The following is a 17751-nucleotide window of genomic DNA, read 5'->3' as shown; positions in this document are numbered from 1 at the left end:
CAGGGGATCAGCTGACGTTACTGAACCCCACTGAGACACGGGAGCAAGTATCTCTTTCCGTGTGGACGGCACTTCCGAACTACAACTGGCTGTGTTGAAGCCCAGGAAATAGGAGGGTGTAGGCAGAGGCCTACTGTATTTTGAATGAGGTGACAGCAGGAGAGACTGCCATCCACACAGCAGGGGATCAGCTGACGTTACTGAACCCCACTGAGACACGGGAGCAAGTATCTCTTTCCGTGTGGACGGCACTTCCGAACTACAACTGGCTGTGTTGAAGCCCAGGAAATTGGAGGGTGTAGGCAGAGGCCTACTGAATTTTGAATGAGGTGACAGCAGGAGAGACTGCCATCCACACAGCAGGGGATCAGCTGACGTTACTGAACCCCACTGAGACACGGGAGCAAGTATCTCTTTCCGTGTGGACGGCACTTCCGAACTACAACTGGCTGTGTTGAAGCCCAGGAAATAGGAGGGTGTAGGCAGAGGCCTACTGTATTTTGAATGAGGTGACAGCAGGAGAGACTGCCATCCACACAGCAGGGGATCAGCTGACGTTACTGAACCCCACTGAGACACGGGAGCAAGTATCTCTTTCCGTGTGGACGGCACTTCCGAACTACAACTGGCTGTGTTGAAGCCCAGGAAATAGGAGGGTGTAGGCAGAGGCCTACTGTATTTTGAATGAGGTGACAGCAGGAGAGACTGCCATCCACACAGCAGGGGATCAGCTGACGTTACTGAACCCCACTGAGACACGGGAGCAAGTATCTCTTTCCGTGTGGACGGCACTTCCGAACTACAACTGGCTGTGTTGAAGCCCAGGAAATTGGAGGGTGTAGGCAGAGGCCTACTGTATTTTGAATGAGGTGACAGCAGGAGAGACTGCCATCCACACAGCAGGGGATCAGCTGACGTTACTGAACCCCACTGAGACACGGGAGCAAGTATCTCTTTCCGTGTGGACGGCACTTCCGAACTACAACTGGCTGTGTTGAAGCCCAGGAAATTGGAGGGTGTAGGCAGAGGCCTACTGTATTTTGAATGAGGTGACAGCAGGAGAGACTGCCATCCACACAGCAGGGGATCAGCTGACGTTACTGAACCCCACTGAGACACGGGAGCAAGTATCTCTTTCCGTGTGGACGGCACTTCCGAACTACAACTGGCTGTGTTGAAGCCCAGGAAATAGGAGGGTGTAGGCAGAGGCCTACTGTATTTTGAATGAGGTGACAGCAGGAGAGACTGCCATCCACACAGCAGGGGATCAGCTGACGTTACTGAACCCCACTGAGACACGGGAGCAAGTATCTCTTTCCGTGTGGACGGCACTTCCGAACTACAACTGGCTGTGTTGAAGCCCAGGAAATTGGAGGGTGTAGGCAGAGGCCTACTGTATTTTGAATGAGGTGACAGCAGGAGAGACTGCCATCCACACAGCAGGGGATCAGCTGACGTTACTGAACCCCACTGAGACACGGGAGCAAGTATCTCTTTCCGTGTGGACGGCACTTCCGAACTACAACTGGCTGTGTTGAAGCCCAGGAAATTGGAGGGTGTAGGCAGAGGCCTACTGTATTTTGAATGAGGTGACAGCAGGAGAGACTGCCATCCACACAGCAGGGGATCAGCTGACGTTACTGAACCCCACTGAGACACGGGAGCAAGTATCTCTTTCCGTGTGGACGGCACTTCCGAACTACAACTGGCTGTGTTGAAGCCCAGGAAATAGGAGGGTGTAGGCAGAGGCCTACTGTATTTTGAATGAGGTGACAGCAGGAGAGACTGCCATCCACACAGCAGGGGATCAGCTGACGTTACTGAACCCCACTGAGACACGGGAGCAAGTGTCTCTTTCCGTGTGGACGGCACTTCCGAACTACAACTGGCTGTGTTGAAGCCCAGGAAATTGGAGGGTGTAGGCAGAGGCCTACTGTATTTTGAATGAGGTGACAGCAGGAGAGACTGCCATCCACACAGCAGGGGATCAGCTGACGTTACTGAACCCCACTGAGACACGGGAGCAAGTATCTCTTTCCGTGTGGACGGCACTTCCGAACTACAACTGGCTGTGTTGAAGCCCAGGAAATAGGAGGGTGTAGGCAGAGGCCTACTGTATTTTGAATGAGGTGACAGCAGGAGAGACTGCCATCCACACAGCAGGGGATCAGCTGACGTTACTGAACCCCACTGAGACACGGGAGCAAGTATCTCTTTCCGTGTGGACGGCACTTCCGAACTACAACTGGCTGTGTTGAAGCCCAGGAAATTGGAGGGTGTAGGCAGAGGCCTACTGAATTTTGAATGAGGTGACAGCAGGAGAGACTGCCATCCACACAGCAGGGGATCAGCTGACGTTACTGAACCCCACTGAGACACGGGAGCAAGTATCTCTTTCCGTGTGGACGGCACTTCCGAACTACAACTGGCTGTGTTGAAGCCCAGGAAATAGGAGGGTGTAGGCAGAGGCCTACTGTCTTTGGAATGCGGAGACAGCAGGAGAGACTGCCATCCACACAGCAGGGGATCAGCTGACGTTACTGAACCCCACTGAGACACGGGAGCAAGTATCTCTTTCCGTGTGGACGGCACTTCCGAACTACAACTGGCTGTGTTGAAGCCCAGGAAATAGGAGGGTGTAGGCAGAGGCCTACTGTATTTTGAATGAGGTGACAGCAGGAGAGACTGCCATCCACACAGCAGGGGATCAGCTGACGTTACTGAACCCCACTGAGACACGGGAGCAAGTATCTCTTTCCATGTGGACGGCACTTCCGAGCTACAACTGGCTGAGTTGAAGCCCAGGAAATAGGAGGGTGTAGGCAGAGGCCTACTGTCTTTGGAATGCGGAGACAGCAGGAGAGACTGCCATCTCCACAGCAGGGGAACAGCTGGCAGTGCTGAACCCCACTAACACTTGAACGAATGTGTTTGGCTCTGTGGAGACGACACTTCTGAACACCAACTGACGCTGTTGGAGCCCAGGATTAGGCGTGGAGCAGGCTGGGGCCTACTGGATTTTGGCAGGTGAAGGCAGCAGGAGACTTGCCATCTCCACAGCAGGGGAACAGCTGGCAGTGCTGAACCCCACTAACACTTGAACGAATGTGTTTGGCTCTGTGGAGACGACACTTCTGAACACCAACTGACGCTGTTGGAGCCCAGGATTAGGCGAGGAGCAGGCTGGGGCCTACTGGATTTTGGCAGGTGAAGGCAGCAGGAGACTTGCCATCTCCACAGCAGGGGAACAGCTGGCAGTGCTGAACCCCACTAACACTTGAACGAATGTGTTTGGCTCTGTGGAGACGACACTTCTGAACACCAACTGACGCTGTTGGAGCCCAGGATTAGGCGTGGAGCAGGCTGGGGCCTACTGGATTTTGGCAGGTGAAGGCAGCAGGAGACTTGCCATCTCCACAGCAGGGGAACAGCTGGCAGTGCTGAACCCCACTAACACTTGAACGAATGTGTTTGGCTCTGTGGAGACGACACTTCTGAACACCAACTGACGCTGTTGGAGCCCAGGATTAGGCGAGGAGCAGGCTGGGGCCTACTGGATTTTGGCAGGTGAAGGCAGCAGGAGACTTGCCATCTCCACAGCAGGGGAACAGCTGGCAGTGCTGAACCCCACTAACACTTGAACGAATGTGTTTGGCTCTGTGGAGACGACACTTCTGAACACCAACTGACGCTGTTGGAGCCCAGGATTAGGCGAGGAGCAGGCTGGGGCCTACTGGATTTTGGCAGGTGAAGGCAGCAGGAGACTTGCCATCTCCACAGCAGGGGAACAGCTGGCAGTGCTGAACCCCACTAACACTTGATCGAATGTGTTTGGCTCTGTGGAGACGACACTTCTGAACACCAACTGACGCTGTTGGAGCCCAGGATTAGTCGAGGAGCAGGCTGGGGCCTGTTGTTTTTGACAGGTGAAGGCAGCAGGAGACTTGCCATCTCCACAGCAGGGGAACAGCTGGCAGTGCTGAAACCCACTAACACTCGAACGAATGTGTTTGGCTCTGTGGAGACGACACTTCTGAACACCAACTGACACTGTTGGAGCCCAGGATTACGCATGCCGCATGCAGAGGCCAATGGGCAGCGGTTTTTATGGAGGTTGTGGACTACTACTGATTCTAACCATGCTCCACTTAGGCCTCTGGCTCCACTGTCTCTACTATTTACCCTGGCCTCCAACCCCGCCAGCTACATCTCTGAAGTGGCGTCAGCACAATCTACACTTGTTCCTGTGTTACTGGTGCTCAGTCCCGTCAGTTGATGCCCTGATGTTTGTCCGGCAAGTTCGCCAGCTCTGTCCTCATTCCCACTACTGGTTATGGGAATGTGGACAGAGCAGGAGACCTTGCCGGACACACATCAGGGGATAAACTGATGGGACTGAGCCACAGGAACACAGGAACAAGTGTAGATTGTGCTGACGCCACTTCAGAGATGTAGATGGCGGGGTTGGAGGTCAGGGGAAATAGTAGAGACAGTGGAGCCAGAGACCCAAGTTGGGCACGGTTAAAAATCAGTAGTGGTTTGAATGTTGATGGAGCTGGTGACTTTGCCGTCCACACAGCAGGGGATCAGCTGGCATTACTGAACCCCACTAACACAGGAGCTAGTGTGTTTCTCTGTGCAGACGACACATCTGAGCGACAACTGGCTGTGTTGAAGCACAGGGATTATAGTTCAGGTGGTAGAAAAATGAACACACCAGCAGACCTGGATACAGTTGCCAACCACTAATTTAGTCTGTAAGAGGAATGGCAAAGTCTTTTGAGATCCAGGCCTTGTTCATTTTCAGAAAAGTCAGCCGGTCAACATTATCGGAAGATAGTCGCGTGCGACGGTCTGTTAGTACACCACCTGCGGCACTAAAGACACGTTCCGATAATACACTGGCAGCAGGGCAAGCCAGCACCTCCAATGCATACTGGCTAAGCTCTGGCCATGTATCCAGCTTAGAGACCCAAAACTTGAAGGGGGAAGAGCCATCTGGGAGTACAGCGACAGGGCAAGACATGTAGTCTGACACCATCTGACGGAAGCGTTGCCTCCTGCTGACTCGAGGCGTCGCTGATGGTGTAGACAATTGTGGTGGACACACAAAACTTTGCCACATTTGGGCCATAGTGGTCTTGCCTTGTGCTGCGGCGCTGCCTCTGCTCCCTCTTTGTGCAGAGTTTCCTCCACTGCCTCGACGCACAGAGCTGCTTTTTAAAGCAATAGCAACAATGCTGTCGGGTGGAATGGAAAACATTATGGACTGCACCAGTGACTCTTCGTACTCCCGCATTTTACGCTCCCGGTTCAACGTTGGTATGAGCCTTTGTACGGTGTCCCGGTAGCGAGGATCTAGGAGGGTGTACACCCAATAATCAGCCGAGACGAGAATGTGGGCGATGCGGCGGTCGTTTCTCAGGCACTGCAGCATGAAATCAACCATGTGCTGCAGACTCCCAACTGCCAAAGAACCGCTGTCCCCTGTTTGAGGCGTGACCTCGGCCTGCTCTGCATCACCCCACCCTCGCTGTACATACTGAGTAGAGGTTTGTGTACCTCCCTCCTCTGGAGAGATGTCTTCCTCCTCCATCGACTCCTCCTCATCCTCCTCACAAAGTGTCCCCTGCCTAGGCCTTTGTGAGGAAACACGTAGCGCAGACTGTCCAGAAGCAGATGGCATTTGGGACTCCTCATCCTCCACCTCTTCCGAAACCTCATCCCTTAGTGCTTGCAGTGTTTGTTGAAGCAGGCAGATAAGGGGGACAGTCATGCTGACTAGTGCATCATCTGCACTCGCCATCCGCGTGGATTCATCGAAGGCACGCAAAACGAGGCAGATGTCCTTCATAGAGGCCCACTCAATGGTGCTGAAGTGTGAACGGCGCACAGTGCGACTTGTTTGCGCCTGATGCAGCTGGTACTCCATGACTGCTGCCTGCTGCTCACACAACCGCTCCAACATATGTAACGTTGAATTCCACCGGGTGGGTAGGTCACATATGATGCGATGTTCCGGAAGGCCAAATCGTCGCTGCAGAGCAGCGAGGCGCGATCTTGCCGTGCTGGAACGTCGCAAGTGAGCGCACTCTATGCGGACCTTGTGCAACAGTGCATCAAGATCCGGATAGTCCCTCAGAAAGCTCTGCACGACCAAGTTAAGAACATGTGCCAGACATGGGATGTGTGTGAGGTTGCCTAGGCCAAGAGCTGCCACCAGATTTCGGCCATTGTCACACACTACCAAGCCCGGCTGGAGATTCGCTGGCCCAAACCACACATCGCTCTCCAGCTTGATAGCATTCCAGAGCTCCTGCGCTGTGTGGCTTCGATTCCCCAAAGAAATTAATTTGAGTACAGCCTGTTGACGTTTGGCCACGGCTGTGCTCATATCGGTCGTAACAGGCTCCTGCTCTGCTGTTTCTGAGGAACTTGAGTAGGTGGAGGAGTCTATGTGTACAGACTGGAGTCCTGCAATCCGTGGCGTTGGAAGAACACGTACAGCGCCACTCTCCAGATCCGTACCCGGCTCCACAACATTGACCCAGTGGGCAGTGAGGGAAAGGTATCGTCCCTGTCCATGGTTACTGGTCCACGCATCGGTGGTCAGGTGGACCTTGCTACTAACGGCGTTTAGTAGCGCATGTTTTATTTTGCCCTCAACATGTTTCTGCAGGGCAGGGACGGCTCGCCTGCTGAAATAAAAGCGGCTGGGCACGTTGTATTGGGGGACTGCCAATGCCATTAAGTCCCGGAAGGTGTCAGTGTCCACCAGCCTGAATGACAGCATTTCAACTGCCAGAAGTTTGGCAATGCCAGCATTCAGAGACTGTGCTCGGGGATGGTTTGCCGAGTAAGGGCGCCTTTTATCCCATGCCTATGCTACCGATGGCTGTGATGGATGGGAACGTGCTGCTATGGGTGTAATCTGACAGGGTCTCCGGACAACAGTGGCAGAGGTTCTTCCTTGGCGATCCTGTGAGGAAGCCGAACCAGCAGTGTGTGAGCTGGAGGAAGAGGCCCCAACACGAACTGAAGAGGTGGTAGGTGGTGCTGTACGTTGGCCTACGTCTTCAGGGTGTCTCTGCAACTCCAACTCGTGCTTGGTGCGCACATGTTTCCACATATTTGTGGTATTGAGGTTGCTGACATTTCTCCCTCTTTTGACTCTCTGATGACACAGCTTGCATTTGACGAAGCAAATGTCATCTGCAACTGTGTCAAAAAAGGACCACGCACTGCAACTCTTGGGAGCGCCCGGTTTGCCTTTGGAATGAGGAATGCTCCTAACGGGTGCCGAAGTGGAGGGTACAGGCAACCAAGTCTTCCCCCTCCCTCTGCCTCCTGTTTTGGCCAGTAGGGGAATCTCTTCCTCCGAGCTGCTCCCACCACCTTCCTGTTCCTCACGCCATGATGGGTCAAGGACCTCATCATCTTCCCTCCCCTCTTCAAACAGCTGCTTCTCCGGGGTTGTCTCGCCAGCACCGTACGCACCAGAAAGTGGCAACTGAGTCTCGTCATCATCTGATGCGTACTGAGGTGTGCTGACCATAGGCACTGGCCCACTCGCCTCTTCAGATTCAGAGGGACAAAGAAGTTGCGCATCACTGCATACTCCCTCTTCTTCACATTCAGGAATACTGCTTGGCTGGCCCCCTCTTTCCAAGCCAACAGATTCCGAGAACAGAAGTAGAGACTGTGATGGCTCCTGTCCATGTCTCTCTGACTGCCTGGGCACTTTGGCAGGTGGTGAAGAGACAGATGGTTGCTCTTCGGTGCTCTGACCCTGAGAGGATGCGGAAGTAATTGAAGTCGATGCGTTAGCTGCCATCCATCCGACAACGGCTTCAATTTGTTCCTCCCGCAGCAGTGGGGTACGTTGAGGTCCTACAAAGCTGCGCATAAAGGACTGTTGCCTGCTAAAACTGGGGGATGCTGATCCACTGGTGCCCGCAGCAGGCCCAGAATCCCCACGTCCTCTACCTGTAGAATCCCCACGTCCTCTCCCTGCAGAATCCCCACGTCCTCTCCCTGCTGAAACTCCACGCCCACGCCCACGCGCCTTACTCCCTGCCATCTTCATCTTGCAAGACTGCTTAAGATAGGCAGAAAAGTACAAAGGGGGGCCTTAGTGTGCTTATTCCTGAACAGCTGGTTACAGGTACAAGAAACACTAATTTTATGAAGTGTGTGTGTGTGGACTACACTTTAATAGGAGCTGATGTGGCCTACACAAGTTCCAAATGTAGTGTTTGGTGAACTTTTTTTGTGGTTTCTTTGTTGGAAACAAACTCAAAGTATGTGAACAAAGAATTGAAACTGATAGTATCACCAACTTTTTGGAGCTATTACAATGCAGGCAGGTAACCTACAATGCAAAAGATAAGGCTCCAAAAAAATTGGGTAATACTAATCTGGCTGCGCCGGCAGGGCACAAGCCAGAAAAAAAGGCTCCTCTATCTACTCCTATATAGTGTTTGCAACCAACCAATGTTGATGGATACGGATGGATGCATACTAATAGGAGAAGAAAAAATGAGCTGCACTCAAAGACAAATATGTGTGAGGCAGTGACGCACGTTGAGCGTCCTACAACCAGACGTAGCTGCAGGACACTCTACTCAGCGTGAGCTGCACTCACACACAGTCAGAGACCTCTCAGACAGCCGTGAACAGTGCAGCAAAGTGGACACTAGCACTGAAAGGCTGCAGAAAGGCTCCGCTGTCTACTACTAGTGTTTGCAACCAACGTATATGGATACAGATGGAAGCACACTAGATTGAAATTATGTAAAAAATGCAGCTCAAAAAATAAAAGATGTATGAGGCAGCAGTGATCACACTGGGTGGCCTACAGCCTGACGTGGCTGCAGGACCCACTCCACAGCGTGAGCTGCACTCACACAGCCCTTGCAGACAGCTGTGAACACTGCTGCTAGGGCAAAGAAGGCTACAGTGGTGGTTTATGTAGCCTGGGTAAAGCACTAGATGTTTGGTGGAATCGCTATTTCTAACTGTCCCTCACAGTCTTCTACAGCAGCCTGTCCCTAACTGAATTCACAGCAGAGTGACCAGAAATGGCGGCTGCGGTGGCTTTTATAGTGCATCATGACATCATTTCGGCAGCCAATCACAGCCATGCCAATAGTTAACATGCCTACATGCCTAACAGGATGTGCCTACACTTCGGAGGATTCCCATTGGCTTAATCAAAGCAAGCAGGCTCATAGCATGATGGGAACTTCCGATTCCGATTCCGGAATCCGATATGACAAAAGTATCGGAAGTCCGTATCGGAATTCCGATACCGCTAATATCGGCCGATACCCGATACTTGCGGTATCGGAATGCTCAACACTACTCACTAGCGATCAATTAGCGATGCACCAGCGATCCTGACCGTGTACTCTATGTTATATGTACTGTATGTCTATATGTATGTATTGCATGAATGTATTGTATGTAGTATGTATGTAGTATGTATATATTGTATGAATGTATGAATGTATTGTATGTAGTATGTATGTATGTATGTATGTTGTATGTCTGTAGCATGTTGTATGTATGTATGAATGTAGTATATATGTAGTATGTATGTAGTATGTATGAATGTATGTATGTTGTATGAATGTTGTATGTATGTTGTATGAATGTAGTATATATGTAGTATGTATGTATGAATGTAGTATATACAGTATGTATGTATGTATGAATGTAGTATATATGTAGTATGTATGTAGTATGTATGTTGTATGAATGTAGTATATATATAGTATGTATGTTGTATGAATGTATTATGTATGTAGTATGTATGAATGTAGTATATATGAAGTATGTATGTAGTATGTATGTATGTTGTATGAATGTTCTATATATGTAGTATGTATGAATGTAGTATATATGTAGTATGTATGTAGTATGTATGAATGTTGTATGTATGTAGTATGTATGTATATTGTATGAATGTAGTATATAGTATGTATGTATGAATGTAGCATATATGTAGTATGTATGTTGTATGACTGTAGTATGTATGTAGTATGTATGAATGTAGTATATATGAAGTATGTATATAGTATGTAGTATGTATGTATGTTGTATATATGTAGTATGTATGAATGTTGTATATATGTAGCATGTATGTAGTATGTATGTTGTATGTATATATATATTGTGAGGTAGCGCTGTCATTCAGGGTTAGGGGGACACTCGTTTGGCAGCAAATAATCACGTCCGGCACAGGTTTTCATAAAGCAATATCACAGTCCATGAGGTTTATTCATTATCATAAACCAATCACGATATGCAACAGTCTTATAGCAGACAGCAGGGTATCTTCACACTGGAGCTCTGCTCCCCTATAGCCCTCCTAGTCACACAGGCTGTGTTTCATCTAGCCAACAGGCTATACAGTCTCTCAGTTGCAGTCCTGTCTCCGGGTTACCTTGCATGCTGCTTTACACTGCTAATGTTCATTCCCTCTCCCTGGGAACTGTCAGGCACACCTCGCCATTAGTCACAGCGTCCACACGTGCTGTTAGGCAGACAGACATCTCTTTGCACGAGACCTTTCAAACGGACCAATCGGGTCCCTGCATTCACCACATGTGACCAGACCTCAGGTACCTTATATGGTCCATAACCACACCCACAGGTGATCACATGGCTATGACCTCACCCAAGCTCCTATTGCACACAGCCACACACAGGCTTCCCAGACACATTGTAACAGAACGTACTACTCAGCAGTACCTCTGCTGATCATTATGATCTTTCAGTATCCTACACCTATCAGGGCAATGGAAATGCTTATACGGCTGTCCTGGGACACCCACACAGCGCCCCTAGCGGACACAGCGGTCACTGCACCACATACCTCCCCCCTATGTTCAAACCTGTGGGGTTGAACACACAGCATAACCCCCGGCTCTTGAGACTGGGCACTCACTACACCTTGCCCACCAGGTCGAGAGAACCATCTCCATTTGTCATACGGCCTCATCTCTACGTTAGGCCTCCCCCGCTCCCAGCGGTCATAATACCGGTCATTGTCTTTGACCCTCCAGTCACGGTTTGTCTGCGTCATCAGACACTCTCTAGTCTCCACCTGTCTGCAGTACGCTTCGTCACCTGATCTTTCTCTCACTGACCGTCTCTCTCGGTTGGTGCCGTCATAAGTCTTAGTAGAGCCTGCTGTCTGGTCTGAGTCAGTCAGCGTCTCACAGGAACTATGGTCTTTCAACGTCATCCTGCCAGTCAAACTACCCCTTGCTGACACTCTTCTGCCATCTGCCCTGTCACTTCTTGGAGGAACCGTTCGGGTCCTTACATCTTGGGTTGGAGGCGGCCGTCACCTGGTATTCTGTATTTCTTTATTAATTTGCCGATGGTCCAGCCTCAACTGCTCAATTTCTTGCAGGTACTCCACTTGATACTCCATGAGCATCCGAAAGTCTCTCAGGCTTTCCACGGAGCCAACCACCATGATGGAAATCCTATCCACTTCCCTGGATACCTGGTCATCATCAGGAGGGATCCTCACCCTCACCACATCGGAGATATTCACAAGGTCTTGCATTACCTTCCCATGATTCTCCCAATCAGAGCTTTGGGTACCGGAACCACATCTTTCCTCAAACCCAACCGATCCATAGCCTCTCTTGCTATCTCTAGGCGTCGAGCAGCCTTCATATTACTCTGCCTTACCAATTGTTTGACACGTAGACACTGCAAATGCATCTCTTTCAGGACAGCTACTCGGTTTGATGTATCTAGCCTGACTGATACTATCACCAACTGCCAAGTCTCAGGTGCCCAGTGCACCTCACACGCTTTGACCGCCTCTTTGAAAGCCTCATGTACACCTTCCTCCACACAGGCTTGTTGCATGTCTTCGGGTACCTTGATCACAGATTTGAAGGTCATGGTCTTGCTCTCTTCCTGGACAGAAGACTCTGGCTTTGCCACGGACACTTCCCTCACTACAGTTGACCCGACCGGGTGACAGTCTTCTTCGGCTCTTTGTTCACCGACTACAGGAGATTTTATCTCTTCGCGAGCCTTTGCCAAGATAGGTACCGGCAGTTCCGTCTTGTTATCACTCGGACCCAGCCGCTGCACATCTCCGTCCAAGCTCTTCTCCCGCAGAAAACCTTCTACTACTCCTCTGAGTTCCTCCATCTCTTCCTTAAGGCTCTTGTTCACCCTTTGCCAGGTGGACAGGTGACCTCTGAGATCCAAGACTTCTTTCTCGAGCCCCTCCATCTTGTGCTCGGCCAATTGTCTCGATTCTTTCTTGTTTGACATGTTCTTCCACTGTCTCTTTTATTAGTTGTGTCTCCTGATCTTGTTCTCTTTTGGCCAGCACGTGTCGCACCACTAATTCTATAATTATATTGTCAAAGGGTACCACTGAGTCAGTCCTATCAGTCGAGTGAACCCCCTGGTTACCCTCTGACTGTGTTTCTATTCTCGATCAGGTTACCAACAGTCCTGTCACGAGTTTCAGTTAGCACAGCATAAGATTCTGTCCTAGTGGTGTCTACTGGCAATAACACGTCACAGTCACACCACACCGTACGGTGAACCCCCAAAACACTCTCTATCCGTGTGTCAGCTCCGGTCTTTTTGTTTACCACACCATTCTCATTCACACTGTGGTACGCTTCAGGTGACGTCAGGTCAGTAAATTCGTCTGACGCAATTCTTTCTCTGGTCGCCCTTACGTCTGGCCTGTCCACGTTAGGAGGCGTCAGCATCTCAGTGTCTGCTAGCCCTACAGTAGAAACGTCTCTATCGTCCTGCCCCACATCTTTAAATATGACAAAGTCCCGGTGCCTCGCAAAGGTATGCACTAAGTTTGGTGGCATACTACCACCTTGGCACTCCCCCTTTGTCATCTCAATCAGGACTCTGTCCACTTTATAATTCACAATGACCCCGTGGACGCAGCGAACTCTGACGTTTTTCTCGGTCAGAGCTAAAACGAGTGGAGTTCCTGTCAGGGTCACCTGACTCTTTGAGTCCAGCCTACCAGGGACTCCTTTCTGGTGCAGCATCACGGTACACACCTGTGGCTCATCGTTATCAGGAAAAGGCACACAGCACTCCTCCCAAGACATGCACTCACACTGCGGTTCCCCAGACATACCCACTGAGTCACCCAGCGCTGTCATTCCTTCAAACTTGGCCCCTTTCTGGACCACCACCCCACTTTGGGTTGCTGCCCCCTCCTGGGACTCCACCCCTTTTTGGGTTACCACCCCGCTTTGGGTCACCGCCCCCTTCTGGGACTCCACCCCCTTTCGGGATCTCCCCATGTCCGTTATACCAGTTTTCTCTGACCACAGTTCACAAAACACAGTTTATGTCTTAACGATACCACACAAGTCCTTGATGGCACCACCACAGCTCCTGCTGTCATCGATCACCGACACCACCGGCTGCTGTTCACACACACACAGTGGCTGGAGTCCCTGCAGCTCCTGCTGCGCCGTCTTCTTGGACCCGCCATCCACCGGAAGCCGCTTGTCCCCATCGTAACCCTGCCGGGTTACCGGAAGCCGCTTGTCACCCTCGAAGATAAAAGAAACCACAAAAGCGCGCCCATAGGGCCTTACCAGTGCAGGTATAATGGGTATAAAGAAATAATACAGGGTACTCACCCTTAATAGTTGTGTAAAGCCACAACTACTGTATCCGCTTAGTCACATGCAATAAAGCTGCAGCAGGATGGTGTAGACAGACAGTGTCTGCTACCAATGCTCAAAGAGGAGATCCCAAAAAAGGAAAAACACCAGGTCTCTGTGCTGCGAGACCTTCGTGACTCCACTGAACCACAGCAAGCACCTTTAGGTTTTTTGCAGAGGAAAAAGAAAAACACATGAACGAAAAAACTCACGTATCCTGTCTGTGCGCTATTCAGGACGTACCCTCTCCGCCTGAGACTGTCCAACACACAGGGCACACCGGGTGCTATTCAGGGAGCCGACCCTCCTCCCAGGGTCTCCCAACACACCGGCCTCACCAGGTCAAAGGTCATATCACGTGTTCCAGGGATCCGATTCCTCTCCCAGAACCTCCCAACACTGACCCTCCAGGACCTTGCTCACTGATCCAGGTCAGTACAACAACGAACACCTGTCCGTTACCTATGTCGGCCACACAGGTCCTCGGGTACCTCTTATCCACAGAGGCACCCTAGCAATCACCAGTCTCTTTCACTGAGCTGCTGTCAGTATACGGCTTTCACAACAGTCAGCCCTCCTGGCTCAGCGTTGCCAGCACTGCAACATGTGCTGTTGGAACTGCAGCCCTTAGCACCAAAGGTTTTTTTTTTGGCATTCCTTTTCCGTTGCCCCCAGCAACAAGGCTACTATATTGCCCTTAGCAATTCTCCACCATTTGTGAGGTAGCGCTGTCATTCAGGGTTGGGGGGACACTCGCTTGGCAGCAAATAATCACGTCCGGCACAGGTTTTCATAAAGCAATATCACAGTCCATGAGGTTTATTCATGATCATAAACCAATCACGATATGCAACAGTCTTATAGCAGACAGCAGGGAATCTTCACACTGGAGCTCTGCTCCTCTATAGCCCTCCTAGTCACACAGGCTGTGTTTCATCTAGCCATCAGGCTATACAGTCTCTCAGTTGCAGTCCCGTCTCCGGGTTACCTTGCATGCTGCTTTACACTGCTAATGTTCATTCCCTCTCCCTGGGAACTGTCAGGCACACCTCACCATTAGTCACAGCGTCCACACGTGCTGTTAGGCAGACAGACATCTCTTTGCACGAGACCTTTCAAACGGACCAATCGGGTCCCTGCATTCACCACATGTGACCAGACCTCAGGTACCTTATATGGTCCATAACCACACCCACAGGTGATCACATGGCTATGACCTCACCCAAGCTCCTATTGCACACAGCCACACACAGGCTTCCCTGACACATTATAACAGAACGTACTACTCAGCAGTACCTCTGCTGATCATTATGATCTTTCAGTATCCTACACCTATCAGGGCAATGGAAATGCTTATACGGCTGTCCTGGGACACCCACACAGCGCCCCCTAGCGGACACAGCGGTCACTGCACCACAATATATATATATATATATATATATTTTTTTACATTCAACACAATAGCCGGCTGATGGGACAACTACTGTCCCATCATTGGCTAATGTGTCAATCATTGTCATTGTAGCAAGCATCGCCTGATGGGACTTGTAGTCCCATCGGACGATGCCTGCACACACACAAGACCCCCAGCAGGCCCGCACAGACCCCCGGCAGCCGGCACAGGCCCCAGGCAGGCCCGTACAGACCCCTGGCAGCCGGCACAAGCCCCCGGCCGGCGCGTACAGACCCCCTGCAGCCGACACAAGCCCCCAGCAGGCCCGTACAGACCCCCGGCAGCCGGTACAGACCCCCGGCAGCCGGCACAGGCCCCCGGCAGGCCCGCACAAGCCCCCAGCAGGCCCGTACAGACCCCCGGCAGCCGGCACAAGCCCCCGGCAGGCCCGAACAGACCCCCGGCAGCCGGCACAGGCCCCCGGCAGGCCCGTACAGACCCCCGGCTGTCGGCACAGACCGCGCATCATGATGACATCATTTCAGCAGCCAATCACAGCCACAACAGTTGCTCATTGCATTATGGTATGGGGACTTCCAATTCCGGTATCCGATATTGAAAAAATATCGGTACTCGGTATCGGAATTCCGATACAGCGAATATCAGCCGATACCCGATATTTGCAGTATCGGAATGCTCAAACCTAGTGATGAGTGTGACACAGGGGAGGCACTCTGCTGAATGGTTCTGCTCAGAGTTTAGACGTTGGGCGTCCAAAGTATCCTGGAACACCGCCGCCCTGAGAGGGTTCTTTCGCAGGGGCCTGTCTGACCGTCTGCAGGACGCTCTGGCATTACATCCGCCTCCTGATACCCTGAAGGACACCATGATGCAGGCGGTCCGTATGGACCGGAGCCTCCGTACTAGAGGAATGATGCAACAAGAGTCTCCCTTGTACCCCAAATTGTGTGACACTGCACCTGTATCTGAGCCCATGGAGGTTGGGTCAGTCTTGGTTAAGGAGAAAGAGGGAAGGCACCGTAGAAACCACCTACTATGCTTTTACTGTGGAGCCTCTGGACATTGGAAAAGGAATTGCCCCTCCTGCCCTTCTTCAGAGAAACCATCAGAGAAACGACTGAGTCTGAGCAACAATCGAGGAGGTTGTCCAGACCAGACTCCCAGGTACATTTTTTCTCACGTATAAAAATGGTGCTCCAGGTTGAATTGGAACTTGCTGGCGGTCCTGTTATGACCACCGCCTTTGTCGACTGTGGTTCCTCCATTAATGTGATTGATGCCCAAGTTGTGACTCTTAATAAGATAGGGACAGTCAGGTTAAAAGACCCTGTTAAAATTGTGGCTGTGGATTCATCCCCTCTTACCCGGGATGGAATTTGTTTTATGTCTGAAGTTTTTTCTATGAACGTGGTTTCCACTCATGTGGAGAATTTAAGTTGTTTCATTATGAATAATCTGCCTGCAGGACTGGTATTGGGAATGCCTTGGTTGCAACACCACAATCCTCTTATTGATTTGGTGAAGGGGGAGATCACCCGATGGGGATGTAATGATATTGGTCTGTGTTGTAATCCGGTTCCTTTTGTCAATCCGATAAAATCTGTATCTGTGTCATCTGTCGGTCTGGAGGGTATTCTGGAGTACCTGAGAGACTTTAAAGATGTGTTTTCCGAAAGCGAGGCTGAGGCGCTCCCACCGCATAGACCATATGATTGTGCTATCGATTTAGTACCTGGAGCCAAATTACCCAAGGCTCATTTGTTTAATTTGTCCAGGCCTGAGCGCCAAGCTATGAAAGAGTACATTAAAGAAAGCCTTCGCAAGGGGCATATTCGGCCCTCGGTCTCACCCGTGGCAGCGGGGTTTTTCTATGTAAAGAAAAAAGATGATGGGTTGCGACCGTGCCTCGACTTTCGAGAACTGAACAAAATTACTGTTAAGAACACGTACCCTCTCCCATTGATTCCTGATCTATGCAATCAACTCACGGAGGCCAAATGGTTTTCTAAGCTCGATCTACGAGGGGCTTATAACCTTATAAGGATCCGGGAGGGGGACGAATGGAAAACAGCGTTCCTGACAACTGAGGGGCTGTGTTGTGAGTTCATTTTCTGGTCTACCAGTTGTGAGTTCTCCTTCCAGGCTCCCTCTTGTGGTAACAGGAGGTAGTGCGGCTGATTTAATCAGTAGAGATCTGCCACCTGATAATGAGGATGACGATTGGACCTCAGGAATCTCAGATTGGATTTAAGACAGCCGATGCCCTACTCTGGTGCTGGTGATTCCTTCTGCTTGTCAGGTCTTGATTCTCAGCTCTGTTCCAGTCAGCTCAAGCTAAGTTTTTCTGCTAATGTTCACACTTGATTTTGTTGTTCTATTCAGTTTTTTGTGTGGTCAGCCAGCCCCGGCTAGGGCTGTGCTGATTTTCCACTCTTATTTATCTGTATTTGCCAATTTGCTCTTTATCCCTTATTAGATTGGCCTCTTTTTGCTCTGTCTCAGAATATTTCAGAGTGCTGATATAGTGGGAGAAGTCTAGTGACTTCAGGGTTAATTTTGTTATCAGAAGTGTTGGACATTATTTTGTAGGGTTTTTGGCAGATTGCAGACAGTGTCTTTCCTTTCCTTTCCTTTCTAGTTAGTTTG

Source organism: Dendrobates tinctorius, unplaced genomic scaffold (genome assembly GCF_039654945.1).
Source record: "Dendrobates tinctorius isolate UK_male_01 unplaced genomic scaffold, ASM3965494v1 ptg000163l, whole genome shotgun sequence".
NCBI lineage: Eukaryota > Metazoa > Chordata > Amphibia > Anura > Dendrobatidae > Dendrobates > Dendrobates tinctorius.
Note: the sequence above shows the minus strand (reverse complement) of the source record.